Source organism: Culex quinquefasciatus, chromosome 2, assembly GCF_015732765.1.
Source record: "Culex quinquefasciatus strain JHB chromosome 2, VPISU_Cqui_1.0_pri_paternal, whole genome shotgun sequence".
In the NCBI taxonomy this organism is placed as follows: Eukaryota; Metazoa; Arthropoda; class Insecta; order Diptera; family Culicidae; genus Culex; species Culex quinquefasciatus.
Window position 1 is genome coordinate 184,107,612 of NC_051862.1, and position 20,164 is coordinate 184,127,775.

General features: G+C 32.0%; 1 long non-coding RNA gene across 1 annotated transcript; it reads right to left on the reverse strand.

Annotated features, from left to right (window-relative positions):
* Positions 1–2,518: 2,518 nt before the first annotated feature.
* Positions 2,519–4,153, reverse strand: LOC119767861. The gene is made up of 2 exons (XR_005277751.1): positions 4,114–4,153; positions 2,519–2,699 (listed from the first exon to the last, which is right to left on the reverse strand). It is a non-coding gene; the product is annotated as an uncharacterized LOC119767861 (long non-coding RNA).
* Between the last annotated feature and the right edge of the window lie 16,011 nt (positions 4,154–20,164).

Below are 20,164 nucleotides of genomic sequence, written 5' to 3' on the forward strand. Positions count from 1 at the left end.
GCTCAAACAAAATTTGCATTTTAATTGTTCAATTATTCATGATTTTTCAAATTTGTTTTTAAACACTAAAACCTGAATTTTCTAAATAGTTTTTTTATGTGTTTTCAAATATTCTTCTTTTTTGTTGATAGGACAACTGGTTGTGAGATATGCCTCTTGAAGCTTAAATTTGGTGCAAAAAAAGTTTTTCACAGTGTGATTTAATAAAAACCTTCATTCCTCAGCTCGCGATATCTCGGAAACAGTTGGTTCGATTCTCAATGATGAAAAATACTGTTGATGAATTGTCTGCCCACCATTGAAAAAACGGCTAATATCCACTTTTGGCAAAAACGAGATATTAGCGCCAGGTGGTAGAGGATGTTCCAACGCATCTTCTGGAACTTGAATTTCACTGAAATAGTGTTTAGACTTGACTGCCGATGCGAAAAACCAAACGGCTAATAAGCCACTCTTATGGGAAATTGCCTTGACAGAGATTTTGTGACAAACACTAAAATGCGTTTTTCTCGGAATACTTGATTTGGCATAATAGCCGAATTTTCAATTATGGGCAGTTGTCTCCAATTGTTTTTCTATTATAATTCATTTCAAAATTTTAGAACAAATATAAGCGTTTTGAAATGACTAATAACGAATATTTTGGACACTTTCAAAGTTTAGGCTGGATTTTTTAAAATTTTGAAATTATAGCAAATCTCTACGAAATCGGTCTCGTTTTTTTAATTTTAATTTTTGTATTTTTAAATCCGGTTGAAACTATTTTGGTGCCTTTTTTATGCTCTAAGAAGCCATTTTACATCATTAGTCTGTTCATATAATTTTCTATTCAAATTTGGCAGCTAACCATACAAAAATGAAATGTGAAAATTCAAAAATATGAATATTTGAAGGAATTTTCTGATCGATTCGTGGTCTTCGGCAAAGTTGTAGGTTTGGATAAGGACTACACTGAAAAAATATGATACATGGTAATTTGTTTTGATTTTTTATTTCAGATTTTGTTGCAAAAACTTGATTTTCAAAAAAAAAAACACTATTTAGATTTTTTTCATTTTCTGATATATTTAAAGGGACATCAAATGCTAGCTTTTCAGAAATTCCCAATTGTGCAAAAAATGTTTGGCCGTGTTATGATTTTTTTAATCAATACTGATTTTTTTTTTCAAAAAATTGAAATATTGGTCGCAAAAAAATTTCAACTTCATTTTTCGATGTTAAATCAAATTTGCAATCAAAAAGTGCTTTAGTGAAATTTTGATAATGTGCACCATTTTCAAGTTAAAGCATTTTTTTTTAATTTTTTTTAAATTGGTGCTTATATTAATTTTGTTTTTGAACTTTGTTGATACGACTTTAAATTGTTGATATAGTACCAAGCAAAGGTTTAAAAAGAGGAAAATTGATGTTTTTGAAGTCTTACCCAAACAACCCACCATCTTTTAATGTCGATATCTCAGCAACTAATGGTCAGATTTTCAATGTTTAGATATATCGTAAAATTTTCCGATCTTTCAGAAAATAATATTTTCATTTTTTAAATCTGGACTGCCATTTCCAAAGGACGTAATATTGTTTAAGTAACCAATAGTGAAATCAAAAATCACAAAAAAAATTACCGTAAACTAAATCGATCAAAAAAATATTTAAAAAAAAAAGATTTTTTAAATTTTCATGTATTATTTTCGTATGGCTGTAAAGTTTGTATGCAAAATGGCTTCTTTGAGCACACTAAAGACACCAACAAAAGTTTCAGCCGGATTAAAAAATATAAAGATTAAAATAAAATAAAGAACGATTTCGCAAAGAATTGCTCACTAAAATCATTTAAAAATTTAGAATCAAGATTAACGTTTTGAAATAGCTTTAAACTCATATTTTGGACACTTTCGAAGTCTAGGCTAGTTTTTTTTTAATTTTGAAATTATTTTTTTATAAAAAAGTTATTATTTTCGGAGGATCCGAAACTCAAACTTCGGCCAAGTAAGAGTAATTTTGTTTTGGTGATTTTTTATATAAAATTGTTTATAATAAAATTTAAGTAATTAAGCAGTGCATCTGAATTTCGTATTGGATTATTTCTCTTTCGAAAAAAAAATTCTTTTTCAATAGGTTTTTTGAAATCATGACATAACACTTTCGTCTTTGACATTTATTTGATTCTGTAATTACAGTACGTACCGTAAACCGGGGTGACTTTGATTGGATTTCAATTTGTTTTTGGAATAATTTCTAACAGGTAAGGTTTTTTCTCAAGATTTTTACACAGATTATTACATGTACTGGGGTCGGCCACACAAAGTCCATGCACTATTTTGGAAAAAAAAGTTCTTTCAATAGTGTTTTGAAAGATAGTTACATTAAAAATTCATAGTTTAAATTTCGGGGTGACTTTGATAGTCATAGTTTTTCTTGTTAAAATCATATTTAAGATGTTCAAACTTTATTTGAACGTCAAATGTACTTTCAGGTTAGGTTTTGGCTTTCGGTCTGTTTGGGGAATCAAAACACTTGTATGTTCTCTTCATCCGACGTTTCGACCCGTTTTGGGCCTTTTTCAAGGAATCTAGGGGTAGATTTATTGGGTAAGGCACAAAAAACATAAAAAAATGTACACTTATGCTAGGCTTACCGAAATGGGAGTGTTTGTCGTTAGGGGATGCTCCGTCAAGCACAGAACTGTCTGGTAGCGGGGTAATCTGTAGTTTCAGAAAACAAATAAGGGTAATTCTCTACCAACTCACACGAAATCGGGAAAAGTTGCCCCGACCCCTCTTCGATTTGCGTGAAACTTTGTCCTAAGGGGTAACTTTTGTCCCTGATCACGAATCCGAGGTCCGTTTTTTGATATCTCGTGACGGAGGGGCGGTACGACCCCTTCCATTTTTGAACATGCGAAAAAAGAGGTGTTTTTCAACAATTTGCAGCCTGAAACGGTGATGAGATAGAAATTTGGTGTCAAAGGGACTTTTATGTAAAATTAGACGCCCGATTTGATGGCGTACTCAGAATTCCGAAAAAACGTATTTTCATCGAAAAAACACTACAAAAGTTTTAAAAATTCTCCCATTTTCCGTTACTCGACTGTAAAAAATTTTGGAACATGTCATTTTATGGGAAATTTAATGTACTTTTCGAATCTACATTGTCCCAGAAGAGTCATTTTTTCATTTAGAACAAAATTTTTCATTTTAAAATTTCGTGTTTTTTCTAACTTTGCAGGGTTATTTTTTAGAGTGTAACAATATTTAACAAAGTTGTAGAGCAGACAATTACAAAAATTTTGATGTATAGACATAAGGGGTTTGCTTATAAACATCACGAGTTATCGCGATTTTACGAAAAAAAGTTTTGAAAAAGTTAATTTTTGCGTTTCTCTTTGTTTCGTCGTCCGTGTCTGTCGCGGGTGACCATGAATGGCCATGATCGATGACGACCAACTTTTTCAAAACTTTTTTTCGTAAAATCGCGATAACTCGTGATGGTTATAAGCAAACCCCTTATGTCTATATATCAAAATTTTTGCAATTGTCTGCTCTACAACTTTGTGGAACATTGTTACACTCTAAAAATAACCCTGCAAAGTTAGAAAAACATGAAATTTTAAAATGAAAAATTTTGTTCTAAATGAAAAATGACCCTTCTGGGACAATGTAGATTCGAAAAGTACATTAAATTTCCCATAAAATGACATGTTCCAAAATTTTTACAGTCGAGTAACGGAAAATGGGAGAATTTTTAAAACTTTTTTAGTGTTTTTTTCGATGAAAAATACGTTTATTCGGAATTCTGAGTACGCCATCAAATCGGGCGTCTAATTTTACACAAAAGTCCCTTTGACACCAAATTTCTATCTCATCACCGTTTCAGGCTGCAAATTATTGAAAAACACCTCTTTTTTCACATGTTCAAAAATGGAAGGGGTCGTACCGCCCCTCCGTCACGAGATATCAAAAAACGGACCTCGGATTCGTGATCAGGGACAAAAGTTACCCCTTAGGACAAAGTTTCACGCAAATCGAAGAGGGGTCGGGGCAACTGCTGTGTGAGTTGGCGGAGAATTACCCATAAATATTTCTAAATCTACAAATATTTTTCTCTCCGTGCACTCACGTTTCAGCGAAACTGGCCGCTATCCGGTATTCGCTCGTCAAATGTACCATCATTTAAGTAGCTGATTTAGTTTTTAAGAAAAAAAATCAATGTTTATATTTAGTTTACTAAGTTTCGTTTTCCGATTCAAAATCATGTTCATTGAGAAAATCATGACAATTTGAGAAGTTTAAAATAATGACTATCATCAACATTTTCTTAATTATAGTTAACTAACTCTTTAAAATTTTCAAAATTTTATGAAAAGTTTTTTTTTAGGTACTTTGAATACTTCTCTACCACGATGATGATTCTAAACAATTCCGTATGTATTTTAATTGTATTCTTAATTTTGCGGAATAATCGCAAACCTATCAAAGTCACCCCGTCTGCTGCAACCTTCCATCGGATGAGGAAGTAAAATGTCGTTCCCGGCATTGGTTGTTAGGCTGTTAAGTCATTCCAGGTGTACTGCCCATAATTGAAAATTCGGCTATTATGCCAAATCAAGTATTCCGAGAAAAACGCGTTTTAGTGTTTGTCACAAAATCTCTGTCAAGGCAATTTCCCATAAGAGTGGCATATTAGCCGTTTGGTTTTTCGCATCGGCAGCCAAGTCTAAACACTATTTCAGTGAAATTCAAGTTCCAGAAGATGCGTTGGAACATCCTCTACCACATGGTTCTAATATCTCGTTTTTGCCAAAAGTGGATATTAGCCGTTTTTTCAATGGTGGGCAGTGTAGGAGTTGTCTCCATGCCATAAGTACAAACAACACACCAAACCAAGCCTACTTCGGTGGAATCGCTGGCGGCGGTTGGACTCGTAATCCAAAGGTCGTCAGTTCAAACACTGGGGTGGAAGGTTCCTTGGAGTAAAAAGAGGTTTGGGTGCTCTCCCCATTCGAGCCTTTGGACTCCTAGGTTCGAGCAGAAACTTGCAATAGAGACCACAAAAGACCCGGGGGTCGTTAATGTGGATGGTTTGATTTTGATTTTTGATCAAAGTCACCCCGGCTATCAAAGTCACCCCGTTTTATGGTATCGAAATTCACTACACTGTTAAATTTTTGCTTGAATTTCATCAATCAAAAAATAGTTTTTATTAGTAAATAATCAATTTATTCATAATTTCGTGATTCTTATAACTTAATAAAGTTTTAGAGTACCTTTCAACTATGATTTGTACTATAGTTCATTTTGATGTAATTGGGAATTCTAACAATGGATTTGCCAAGAGAAGGAAACATTATTTTATAAAAACGTTCGAAATTTTCTAATCTAATCTAATCTAATCTAACACAAACGCAGCCAGTCCGATGAAAGCATGCTGGAAAGTCTTGTGATTAGATTACGCCCCAAGCACTTTTCTTGTCATTATTAATAATTGCAGTACATCCGAGAACACCCGAAAATGTATTGCAAAAATTAAAGCGGCCAGCCCTACTACGTTGTGTTTACCGCAGAGAGGATTCTGAGAACGGATCACATTTCACAGAATCTACAGGGGAGGAAGGATGCTTGGACATACCGTACCAAACGCTCCTGTTTACAGTTTCATATGTGTTTTGTATGATGTGTTAAGTGTAAAATATAGTGTGGTTATATAATCAAATAAATATAATAATGCAATATAATGATCATTTAATAAAATCCCTTCACCTATATATAATAACCGAGCACCCAAGCACACAAACAGCGGCACAAAAGAAATGAAAATGAGCATGCAAAAACAAGACAGCGCGTCCCCGTGGTCAGCGCACTAATGATGCCATTATTTAATTATAATAACCACGCACCCAAGCACACAAACAGCGACACAAAAGAAATGAAAATGAGCATGCAAAAACAAGACAGCGCGTCCCCGTGGTCAGCGCACTAATCATAAAAACCTTCGAAATTTTCTGAGGAAAAAGATAGAAATACAAAAGCTTAAAATTAAATCACAGTTTGTTTTGTCTTTTGACGCCGAAAAGCTTTCGCTGCTCAAGGCAGCTTATCCGTTGTAGCTATACTTGATCATAAGCTCATTCAGAGCTTAGAATTGTTCTAGCTTGTTCCGACATGCACGAAATTTGAATTTTTTATATAGAAAGCATACCATCGAAAAGATCAAACTTGAGTTTTTTTTCATTCCCTGATATAACGATTTTCAAAAAACTTGTTCATTCAAATTCGCCACCATCCGCATACAAATAATTATTTTCACGATCGCTTTGCTTGCAACTCGAAATAGCAAAGAGCAAACCCGAGCATGGGTAAATAACAAGGGAAATGCGTAATAATACCTTTCTCTGGTATCAATACCAAATTTTGGTATTCCTGGACCCTTTAAAATTTGTCTTAAGGATTATGCAAGAGCAAAATGTGGTATCATACCAATTTAAGGTATTGTTTTGATATTGCAAAATTGCAGAATTTGTCAATGATCGAACACCACATTTTGGTATTCTTTTGGTATTTAAGTGTTTTATTAAATTCCTCTGAAACTATGGGAAAATTTTGACCAATTTTGACAAAATAATTAATTTTGCGCTAAAATGATGTCTCAAAGCGAATGCTTTCATTCAAAACCGGAAATTTCGAACTTTATTTTAAACATTTTTGATATACCCCCTATAGAAATGACTTGAAATTGTGGAACATTTTCTAAGTCAGGATGGCACATTTTGGTATTATTTTGGTATTTAAGTGTTTTATCAAATTCCTCTGAAACTATGGGAAAATTTTGACCAGTTTTGACAAAATAATTAATTTTGCGCTAAAATCATGTCTCAAAGCGAATGCTTTCATTCAAAACGGGAAATTTCAAACTTTATTTTAAACATTTTTGATATACCCCCTATAGAAATTACTTGAAATTGTGGAAAATTTTCTAAGTCAGGATGGCACATTTTGGTATTATTTGAATATTGAAAGGTTTCATCAATTTTCTCTGAAACTATGGGAAATTTGTTAAAAAAAATTTACGAGTTAATTAATTTTGCGCTAAAATGACTTGAAACCCAAAAATGTTAAAGATGATTTTAAAAATTAGTGTGATATACCCACTAATATTTTTTCAAAAACGTTGAAATATCTCTAAGTCGGGATAACCAAATACTTTGAAAAACGAGTCAATCGACAGATTATTGAATTTTGGTGAATTTCAATTCAGTTTCATTTTAATAATACTTATTTTTCAATCTTGTTATTTTTCAGAAGCTTCAAGAACTTCAAGCACAGGCCGTTCATCAATGACAAATGCATTCGGTGTGGTGAAGAATATCACTAATAACAACATGGAATCATCAGGTGAGTAGATTTGGCTGTTGCATATGAATAATTTCCGTTTTTTCACTAAATGCAACTGTTGCACCTAAAAATGGTATAAAAATACCAAATTTTGGTATTACTTGTTCAAATACCAGCGACCATAATGTGCTCTTGGTTGCCCAGTAATAGATGGTAAAATACCATGAAATCATACCAAAATCATGTATGTGAAAGACCACAGAAATATCAACATATGATTTTCCAAGGGCGCGGGAATACCTAAAAATAAAACCATGGCAATACCAAGTTTTGGTATTCAAGCAATGTTCAAAAATCCAGAAGACCTCAACTTGGTATTGAAATGGTTTTATTTTGAGGTATTATTTTACCCTTGGAATAACATGGTTTGGTATTGTTGTGCCCTTACATATACAAGATTTTGGTATTATTTCATGGTATTTTACCATCTATTACTGGGCAACCAAGGGCACATTTTGGTCGCTGTTATTTGCCCAAGTAATACCAAAATTTGGTATTCCCGTGTTATTTACCCCTGCTCGGGAACAAACCAAAAATTTATAATTTTTCAACGATTTTTGCACCCGCTCCCAAACCACCACCAAACCGCAATTAAATGAAAGTATAATTAATAACGCCCCCGCAAACTTTTTCCCACGCTTTGTGTGTGTATCTGTATGTGTGAGAACCAGTGGTTTAATGCCGTATACTTTTTTTCCGAAAAAGCACCCGAAAAGCTTTGGGTGGACCAAAATAGTGAAAAGTCACGCTGTGACTCGGGGAAAAAGCCACTAAACAAAACACCAACCGTTAAACAGTTTGTGGCTCAGTGGGTGGAAAAAGAATTGTTTAAAAATGAGCAAAAAGCTAACGATGAGTTGTGGAGAGCTAAGCATAAAAGAAGTAGTTTCAAACTTGGAGGGGGGCGAAAAAAATGCTGCTCGAGTGAGCGCACTTTGTGGCGGGAACATATGTTCCACTTTGAAACTTTGAAAATCACGGAGAAAAACCGAGGAAAGGAGTGGGCTGGGGTTGAATGCGTTAGGGTTTTGTGGGTGGTGGTGGTGGGTGGGTGCGTCTGTCAGTGCAGTGTTTGTGTCGAAAGGGTATCATGTATAATTGAAAGCACTTGCAGCCAGTAGAGCTTCGTGCGCTGTTTGCGATGTGGTTGTGGTTGAAAACCGCACCGCCAATCATGCGCCTCCACCGCGTGCTACTTTCATTAGAGGGACGGCGGACGGTTCTGTGGTTTTTCCGCTCTCTGTGAGAGATTTATGAGGGTAGTGGTCGAGTGGTCAGAAATCGACTATTTTCGGATGAAAGCCTAATTTGAACGTGTGGTTTGACAATGCAGGTGCGTTGTTCTCTACGATTTCGCAAATCGTTTTTTCTTGTATATTTTGCTTTAGATGAAACTTTGTCTATACATTGCTTACGTCAAAAGAAGCAATTTTGCATCAATGGTTTTTTCCATACAAGTCTGTATACAATTTAGCGGGCTGGTCACATAAAATGTGTACGTAAAATTATGAAAATCTGTATTTCGAGCTGTTAAAGTTTGATCAGGATTATTCAGAAAAAATGTTACACTCTTAACACTCCTCCGTCCAAGGCGGAAAAAAAGTTGGAACGCTAACTTCAACTCGCTGGTTCTCAGCCAAAACTCAACCAATCTGGATGATTCCTTTTTCCAGAGATTTGTACGGATCTCCAGATGAGCCTAGAACTTTGCAGATCTCGATTTGATCAATCCTCTAATTACTACGACTAAATTAGTCGGAGCAACTTTTTTTCCGCGTGTATTTCCGAAAAGCGACTCAAGCGGGAACATTTTGCTACGCTGAAAAATACAATAACTTTGCTAAAATGTTAGCAAAACCCATAAAATTATATATCAAAATTTCCGTTATGATCTCAGGATTATGATGAGCTTCTCAAATTTCAATTATTTTCACAAAAATCACAAAACTACGTAAAACTACAGAAGAAATAAAAATGCCTCATTTTATGACTAGAACTTTATGGTAAAATCATTGATTTCATTGATTTTTTATGAAAATGTTTCAAATGATCTAAATTATATGTTTCAGAATCATTCTGAGTGTGTTTTTCCTGAATACTAAAAAATTTACCAAAACTACGTAAAATACAGAAAATTTGATACATTCCTTTAGAACTGTATTTGCTTCATGATAAAATCATTGATTTATTTTATGAAAATGTTTCAAATAATCTAAATTACAAGTTTCCGAATTATTCTGAGTGTGATTCTTACTGAGTACTACAAAATTTTACCAAAACCACGTAAATTACAGAAAATTTGATACTTTCCTTTAGAACTTTATTTGCTTCATGATAAAATCATTGATTTATTTTATGAAAATGTTTCAAATGATATAAATTACAAGTTTCCGAATTATTCTGAGTGTGATTCTTACTGAGTACTACAAAATTTTACCAAAACTACGTAAAATACAGAAAATTTGATACTTTCCTTTAGAACTTTATTTGCTTCATGATAAAATCATTGATTTATTTTATGAAAATGTTTCAAATGATCTAAATTATAAGTTTCCGAATTTTTCTGAGTGTGATTCTTCCTGAATACTAAAAAATTCTCCCAAAACTACGTAAAATACAGAAAATTTTATACTTTTCTTTAGAACTTTATTTGCTTCATGGTAAAATCATTGATTTATTTCATGATGCTTTTTCAAATGATCTAAATTATAAGTTCCTGAATCATTCTCAGTGCGTTTCTTCCTGAATACTAAAAATAAATTACCAAAACTTCGTAAAATACAGAAAGTTTTATAATTTTATGTTGGTATTAGAATGTAGAGCATTGTTTTGGAAGCTTATTGTATGGGAGCAGTTCTCTACAGAATCAGTCTTTTTTCTTTAATTATATTTTTTGTATTTTAAATCCGGCTGAAACTATTTTGGTGTCTTCGGTATGCCCAAATAAGCAATTTTGCATCATTGGTTCGTTCATTTAATTTTCCATACAAATTTGGCAGCTGTCCATACAAAAATGATATGTGAAATGTGAAAATTAAAAATCTGTATCCATGGAAGGAATTTTTGATCGATTTAGTGTCTTCGGCAAAGTTGTAGGTATGGATATGGACTACACTGAAAAAAATGATACACGGTAAAAAAATTTGGTGATTTTTAATTTTACTTTTTGTCACTAAAACTTAATTTGCAAAAAAAAATACTCTTTTTATTTTTTTTATTTTTTGATATGTTTTAGAGGATATCAAATGCCAACTTTTCAGAAATTTCCAGAATGGACAAAACATCTTTGACCGAGCTATGATTTTTTGAATCAATACAGATTTTTTCAACAAATCGAACTATTGTTCGCAAAAAACTTTCATCTTCATTTTTCGATGTAAAATCGAATTTGCAATCGAAAAGAGCTTCAGTGATTTTTTTTATAAAGTGCAAGTTTTCAAGTCAAGCTATTTTTAGGTAACTTTTTTGAAAAAAGTCGCAGTTATTCATTTTTTTAAATAAGTGCCCATGTTTGCCCACCTTTGAAAAAAATATTTTTGAAAAGCTGAAAATATTTTTAAAAGGGCCTTACATTCAATATTATGCTCTTTTGAAATGTTAGTCTTGATTTTAAATTTTTGAAAATATTTTTTTCGAAAAGATCGAAAAATTTCACAAATGTTTCATATTCCAACATTGTAAATCGGACCACTAGTTGCTGAGATATCGACATTAGAAAATGGTGGGTTGTTTGGGTGAGACTTAGAAAACATGAATTTTCCTGTTTTTTAACCTTTGAATGGCAATATCTCAGCAACTAAGGGTCGTATCAACAAAGTTCAAAAATATAGAAAATTTTCTTAGCTTTTCAAAAATAAGGGCACTAATTTTAAAAATGAACAACTGCGACTTCTTTTCAAAAAATTTACCTAAGAATGACTATAACTTGAAAACGGTGCACTTTATAAAAAAATCACTAACATACTTTTAGATTGAAAATTCGATTTTACATCGATAAATGAAGTTGAAACATTTTTGCGACGAATGTTTCGATTTTTTTTAAATCTATATTGATTCAAAATTTATAACTCGGTCAAAGATTTTTTTGCCCATTCTGTAAATTCCTGAAAAGTTGGCATTTGATAGAGGACTTCATATCATATCAGAATCAGAAAATAACATATCAGAAAATAAAAAAAATTAAAAATAGTGTCTTTTGCAAATCAAGTTTTAGTGACAAAAAGTGAAATTGAAAATCACCAAATTTTTGTTTACCGTGTATTACTTTTTTTCAGTGTAGTCTATTTCCATACCTACAACTTTGCCGAAGACACCAAACCAATCAAAAAATTTCATCAAATGAAACAGATTTTTGAATTTTCGAATATCATTTTTGTATGGACAGCTGACAAATTTGTATGAAAAATTATATGAACGAACTAATGATGCAAAATGGCTTCTTTGGGCATACCGAAGGCACCAAAATAGTTTGAGCCGGATTAAAAAATACAAAAAATACAATGACCGAAATCTCAGTGACTTGCTCATGGGTGTTTTGAAAGATTTTCATAAAAAAAATATCAAATTTTCCTACAACAGATGATTTTTACAGAACTGTGAAATTTTCTGTATTTTACGTAGTTTTGGTGAAATTTTGTAGTATTCAGGAAGAAACACACTCAGAAAAATTCGGAAACTTATAATTTAGATCATTTGAAACATTTTCATAAACTAAATCAATGATTTTATCATGAAGCAAATAAAGTTCTAAAGGAAAGTATCAAATTTTCTGTATTTTACGTAGTTTTGGTAAAATTTTGTAGTACTCAGTAAGAATCACACTCAGAATAATTCGGAAACTTGTAATTTAGATCATTTGAAACATTTTGATAAAATAAATCAAAGATTTTATCATGAAGCAAATAAAGTTTTAAAGGAAAGTATCAAATTTTCTGTATTTTACGTGGTTTTGGTAAAATTTTGTAGTATTCAGGATGGAAACACACTCAGAATGATTCGGAAACTTATGATTTAGACCATTTTAAACATTTTCATAAACTAAATCAATGATTTTATCATGTAGCAAATAAAGTTCTAAAGGAAAGTATCAAATTTTCTGTATTTTACGTAGTTTTGGTAAAATTTTGTAGTACTCAGTAAGAATCACACTCAGAATAATTCGGAAACTTGTAATTTAGATCATTTGAAACATTTTCATAAAATAAATCAATGATTTTATCATGAAGCAAATAAAGTTCTAAAGGAAAGTATCAAATTTTCTGTATTTTACGTAGTTTTGGTAAAATTTTGTAGTACTCAGTAAGAATCACACTCAGAATAATTCGGAAACTTGTAATTTAGATCATTTGAAACATTTTCATAAAATAAATCAATGATTTTATCATGAAGCAAATAAAGTTCTAAAGGAAAGTATCAAAATTTCTGTATTTTACGTAGTTTTTGTAAAATATTGTAGTACTCAGTAAGAATCACACTCAGAATAATTCGGAAACTTGTAATTTAGATCATTTGAAACATTTTCATAAAATAAATCAATGATTTTATCATGAAGCAAATAAAGTTCTAAAGGAAAGTATCAAATTTTCTGTATTTTACGTAGTTTTGGTAAAATTTTGTAGTACTCAGTAAGAATCACACTCAGAATAATTCGGAATCTTGTAATTTAGATCATTTGAAACATTTTCATAAAATAAATCAATGATTTTATCATGAAGCAAATAAAGTTCTAAAGGAAAGTATCAAAATTTCTGTATTTTACGTAGTTTTTGTAAAATATTGTAGTACTCAGTAAGAATCACACTCAGAATAATTCGGAAACTTGTAATTTAGATCATTTGAAACATTTTCATAAAATAAATCAATGATTTTATCATGTAGCAAATAAAGTTCTAAAGGAAAGTATCAAATTTTCTGTATTTTACGTAGTTTTGGTAAAATTTTGTAGTACTCAGTAAGAATCACACTCAGAATAATTCGGAAACTAGTAATTTAGATCATTTGAAACATTTTCATAAAATAAATCAATGATTTTATCATGAAGCAAATAAAGGTAAAATTTTGTAGTACTCAGTAAGAATCACACTCAGAATAATTCGGAAACTTGTAATTTAGATCATTTGAAACATTTTCATAAAATAAATCAATGATTTTATCATGAAGCAAATAAAGTTCTAAAGGAAAGTATCAAATTTTTGTATTTTACGTAGTTTTTGTAAAATATTGTAGTACTCAGTAAGAATCACACTCAGAATAATTCGGAATCTTGTAATTTAGATCATTTGAAACATTTTCATAAAATAAATCAATGATTTTATCATGAAGCAAATAAAGTTTTAAAGGAAAGTATCAAATTTTCTGTATTTTACGTAGTTTTGGTAAAATTTTGTAGTACTCAGTAAGAATCACACTCAGAATAATTCGGAAACTTGTAATTTAGATCATTTGAAACATTTTCATAAAATAAATCAATGATTTTATCATGAAGCAAATAAAGTTCTAAAGGAAAGTATCAAATTTTCTGTAATTTACGTGGTTTTGGTAAAATTTTGTAGTACTCAGGAAGAATCACATTCAGAATAATTCGGAAACTTGTAATTTAGATTATTTGAAACATTTTCATAAAATAAATCAATGATTTTACCATGAAGCAAATAAAGTTCTAAAGGAATGTATCAAATTTTCTGTATTTTACGTAGTTTTGGTAAAATTTTGTAGTATTCAGGAAAAACACACTCAGAATGATTCTGAAACATATAATTTAGATCATTTGAAACATTTTCATAAAAAAATCAATGAAATCAATGATTTTACCATAAAGTTCTATTCATAAAATGAGGCATTTTTATTTTTTCTGTAGTTTTACGTAGTTTTGTGATTTTTGTGTGAAAATAATTGAAATTTGAGAAGCTCATCATAATCCTGAGATCATAACGGAAATTTTGATATATAATTTTATGGGTTTTGCTAACATTTTAGCAAAGTTATTGAATTTTTCAGCGTAGCAAAAATGTTCCCGCTTGAGTCGCTTTTCGGAAATACACGCGGAAAAAAAGTTGCTCCGACTAATTTAGTCGTAGTAATTAGAGGATTGATCAAATCGAGATCTGCAAAGTTCTAGGCTCATCTGGAGATCCGTACAAATCTCTGGAAAAAGGAATCATCCAGATTGGTTGAGTTTTGGCTGAGAACCAGCGAGTTGAAGTTAGCGTTCCAACTTTTTTTCCGCCTTGGTCGTTCGTGTAAGTACGGGATGCCTTGGACGGAGGAGTGTTAAAAAATATACCAATTTATTTATTTCACTTTTATTTACTTAAAGTTGGATTCCCAAAAAAAAAACGTATTTTTTTTAAATTATCGAATATTTTGATATGTTTCATGGGGCTCAAGACATCCTTTGAACCAAATGCATAATGGTTCAAAATCTGGTTTATGAGATATCTGGAGTTTTTTTTATGAAAAGGTCCAAAAAAACATTTTTTCAGTTTTTGCTTTTTAGGTGTTTTTTTAATACCCCTGGCACAAGGCGGTTTCAAAAACACTTAAAAAGCAAAAACTGGAAATTTGGTTAAAAAAAACTCCAGATATGATTTAAAAAAAAAATAATAAAAAAAACATCGAAAAAGCAGTCCATTTTTCTTTTAAAAAGCTTGTTCAAATTTAGATTTTAAAACCAGTTTAAGGGTATAATTTTTCGATTTTTTTCTATTTTTCAAATACTTCATGAAGGAAAGTAACCCTTAAAAAAATATTTCTGAAATACTAAGAAAATTTTTTTTTTTTTATTTTAAAAATCCGACAATTTTTTTCTAAGCCTCACAAAGAATTTGAAACGATGAAACTGTGTTTTTCAAAGCGTCACTGTGTGTGTGTGTGTGTGTGTGGTCCAATCCAATACCCGCTAACCGGTAGCAATATTATGGGAAAGTATAGTTTGTATCAGGCTTTGTATATACCGAAATGCTGATACAACTTATCTCAGTCCCGGGTATTAGGTGGTGATAGCCCTCGCGCTGCTTCCAACGACCCGTTTCAGAATGACAGAGCTCCTTGCGGTCCAATTCCGAGGTCGCTGGGCATTGTTCGGCCCCGCCTAAACATAGAAGCAAGTATCTGAAGAACACTCGATCTATATTTAGACTTCCAATCCCCTCAGGCAAATCAGGGATCAGCGCGTATTTAATATGAGAAGATAACATGTTTCAACACTACGGATCAATTCACTGCTAGAGTGTAAACCTTCTGATGGCCGACTGCTTAGCGTCTCAGACCACCAATCCAGAGGTGTGAGTTCGAATCCCACCTGATTCATTTTCGTTTTTGTTCATATACAAAGTTCAATTCCTGATTCCAAATTTCAAAGGTACCGGCCGGGATTTGATCCCTGAACCTTCTGCTTATTAGGCAGAAGCCGTAACCATTAAGCTACGGAGCCGGTTATGAGTTTTTCAAAGCGTCACTTAATTAATTTTCAACAATTTGAAACTATTGGTTTCATTCCCAATGTTAAAATATGAAATTTTCTGATCTTTTTAATACAGCTGTTGTAAATATTTTTAAAAGTTGTTGTCTCCCCCTTTTCATAATCGGACCGAAAAATAAAGAGGCAAAAATATTGTTTTTTTAAATACTTCAACTTAATTTTGAATGCAATCTGCTGAAAACAATTTTAAATGCATTCAATTGCGTTAATTTTCATTGTTTAAAAATATTTTGATTTTTAAAATAAATTTTCGATGTACAGCAACGCAATTTTTTTTTCGCATAACATATTTTTTCATCAAAACATATTAATGCAACCAACTGTACTAGTGTATGCTTTTCCAACTTTTTTTCATTGAAATATTAATTTTTTGTTTGTGATTTTAATTTTCATATTTTTTTTTTATTTTAATGTCCCACCCTTGACTTTAGCCAAAGCCGAGGGACAAAGAATTTGAAAAATATATGCATAAACCTAATAAAAAAAATTTAAAAATTTAATTTTCAAAATAATTCTAAAATATTAAATGAGAAATATACATTATTTGTAGACCTTTACAAAAGTATACGCTTGATTCTAACATAAACACATTTTTACAGAATTTTTATTATTTTGGCAGGATGATGAGATAGCGCTTTGGTGTCTTCAAAAAAGTTGTAGGGAACACCATTCTGAGCAACTTTGCTCAATAGCACAAAGCTCTATTTTCAAACGGGAAGTTTCTAGGGCCATTTTTGTAATTTAGGTTGAAGTTTTTATGAACAAATGGGTTTTTTAAATTTATCAACGCAGGCTTATGTCGTAGTGAGTTGTTGTCTTCTAGACATTTGTAGAACTTATCAAAACACATATTCATCTTCCAAGAGAGCGAAAATCGGACCTTTTAAACGAAAGTTATAGCCAAAATACGACGAAAAAGACGCCATTTTGAAATCTCGAAGAGGTGGTGGAGTTTGACCTCGCTCTTAGAAGCATCTGAAAGTACACATTCTAGAGTACATTTGCTGACAATATCTTGGAGGTATTTTTTGTTTAACTTATTTAATCTCAATTTGAAAATAAGCATTTTTAAATCGTTTTTTGCCCATTACTTTTGATAGAATTGACCAAAATTCATTTTTCAAGAATATAAATGTTCATATTGACAAGCTCCACAATTGTCTAGGAGGGCCCAAAAATGTACAAAATGATTTAGTGGTTGTAAAAGAAGAAACATGTTTTGGCTGAAATATTTCAGGAATTAACAATATAATTAAATTTATTGCTGAAATATTTCAGCCAAAACTTGTTTCTTCTTTTACAACCACTAGATCATTTTGTACATTTTTGGGCCCTCCTAGGCAATTGTGGAGCTTGTCAATATGCTCAGAATAGTGTTCCCTACAACTTTTTTGATGACACCAAAGCGCTATCTCGTCATCCCGCCAAAATAAAAATTCTGAACCACCCTAAAATTTTAACCACCCTGATGTCCATCATACCAAAAGATGCCTCTATTAACCCTGATCATTTGTCCCGACGACACCAAAGCTCAAAATCTTAACGTGTGGCCTCTATCAATTTTGTCACGCTAGATTTCGGTTTCGGACCACTGTGCATTGGGCCAATCACAGAGTTACAGAAAGTTAATTCATTGAACGTTCAAAAAACAGATTAAACAGAACAGAAAAAACAGAAAAGTTAGATTTTCCAAGATAGTTTGATTTTCCAAAACACGCTAATCAAGGTTCACCCTTATCCAAGCCAAACCAAAAGTTGCCCCGTTCCTATCATCAACAACTTTTTATGGAGACACCTTCGGGACCATCCATAAACCACGTGGACACTTTAGGGGGATATGGCGATTGTCCACGCTCCATACAAAAAAGTTTTTTTTTGTCTGGACAATTGTCCACGAGATTTCCAAAAAAGTGTCCACGTGGTTTATGGATGGTCCCTTCTCAATTTTCGGGAAATTTTAATTATTATTCAGATCTGGACGCCAGTGCTTGTAATACATTTTTTTGTAGAGAACTTTTTGATTGTTAATTTGATTTTACATCTGAAAATGTTGTCAAAAATGCTTCGACTATTTGGCACATTTTTCGGAAATCATGATGTTTTCCAAAAAATAGAAAACAGCTAACTAATGTAGATCAACTTGCGCCATTGCGCAAAAATTGCCATTACTTGGCATCTAAAATATTAAAAAAAATCGAAAATTTTACTTTTTGCCTATCGATTTGTCGGCAATATTGAAGGAAAAGGCTCAAATAAGCTTTGAAAAGCTGTGTTAAACGTTTAAAATAGAAAATTTCTTCCCAGGGAAACTCGAGCAATTTTTTATTTTTGTTATTTTTTGTTTGAATTTCATTGTCAATTTTCTGTTTCTCTTTATTTAACACGAAAGTTCAGCAGAAATTATTTGGGATTACTCTTATTTTTTTATTGTAGCCTTACTTAATTTCCTTAGGTTATTTTCCATTGATTTTGGTCACAAAATAAATCAATTGATGTTTTTTGAGATTTCAAAAATTCAAAATTCAATAACCTTTAATTTTAAAATTACTTTTTAAAATTATTGCTGACATTTCAAACAAGTAATGCTATAATTTTATTCCACAAATATTTTTTTACTGGCCAAACTTGTTAACATAATCGATCAAATACTTCACTGAACAGCATTATTCTTTTATCTTCGTTTAGCCATGTTATCAATAATCAAGTTAATTTTTTTCTTCATATTTTTGGTTCTCAGAGAAGACAGATTAAAAACACTTATTCTAGAAAAAATTGATATGATATAAATTCAATGTATTCATTTTCCGATATGTATTGTTTTTATTTTATTAACATTCATTGTTATGTTTGGTAAATTTTCACATGAAAACTATATTTCATTCCATTCCATTCTAGAGCAAACACTTTTTTTTGTTGTCTTTTAAACAGTTTTTATTCGAAGGGCTTTAGTCATATTTCAAGCATTCGTGTCAAAATATGTTGTTACACAATTTGTTTTGTAGGAGATGAAAATAGAAGAATATGTAATGGGTAGACAAACACTCTTCATGTAGAAACTCATAGTTCATTGCCCCTAAGTTTAATACTCTTAGTAGCAAAAACAATCTGCCCAACTATTCCACCACTCATATTGTCATGTTCAGTTTTTGGTAAGAATATTATTCTTTAAAGTTATACTCGATTGAGTGTTTGGTATGTGCCAAAAAAATCTGTATTTGTGGCAAGCCTGCCGGCGACTCCAAGACTGTTTAAAAATTCATGACATTCACGCAGCTGCCACGGTGCACCCGAACCTCCGTCTAAATTCCATTTTCCGCTCCTCTGGCAAACTCGCTCGTTTCGTTTTTCCCAAACACCCCGTGAAACTAAATTTATTCGCATTAAACGGGAATTAATCAAATAAATTATACAATCCCCCTTCCCTTCCCCCTCATCTAACTGCCTCAGTCCAACGAGCATATATTCACTAATTTATGGTTATTTAACTTTCAGCTCCGGTGTGCCGGTTTCGCACTCTACAAAGAAAACTTTAGCTTCGTCTTCGGAGTCGTCGCACGTGGACCGGCGTACGACTTAGTCAAAGTGCTCCCCCCTAAAGTGGAGTGACTTTCACCGGTAGATTTAGCTTTTTTGCTTTTCCTGGGAGGGGGTGCACGAACACTTTCCGGTGTTGGTTCGTGAGATAAATCTTGATCCTCTTTTTTCCCCCTTTGTGGAAGGAATAATGTTCTGCCTTTATATTATGCTGAAATTGAAATTTGAGGTGCAGATTTAGCATAGTTGAGCGAAACTTTCCAGGATTCGCTTTAAACATTGAGTTTAATTCATGATGAGGGATTAAGTGCATTTAAATAGGCATTTTTAATTAAAGCACAAAAAAGCCTCTACATTAAACATTGTTATTTTCAGCACCCTCTGAAAGCCTCTCCGAGGGGGATTTGGTCAATTATCGTTTGTATTTCATTTATCATCATCAGCAAATATTTTATTATTAATTCACATGATAGGATCCACCAGGGAGGCACAGCTACCCCCCGGGCTGATCACTGTTTGTGTTGACAATCATAAAAGGTTTTTCACGGTTATTTTGAGATAATTGAAAGAACTAAACTAAATTTTCTTATTTTATTTTTGTTTTAAACTATCAAAAAACTTCGCGATGTTTTTTCTCAATAATTATGTTTAAAAGTAAAGTTCATTTACCACCTTTTCAAAACCTGCTCCATAATCAAACATTCCCGTGAATGCTGACCAGCCATGTTTGTGGTTCACGCAAATTATCCCTTTTCAGAATTGTTCA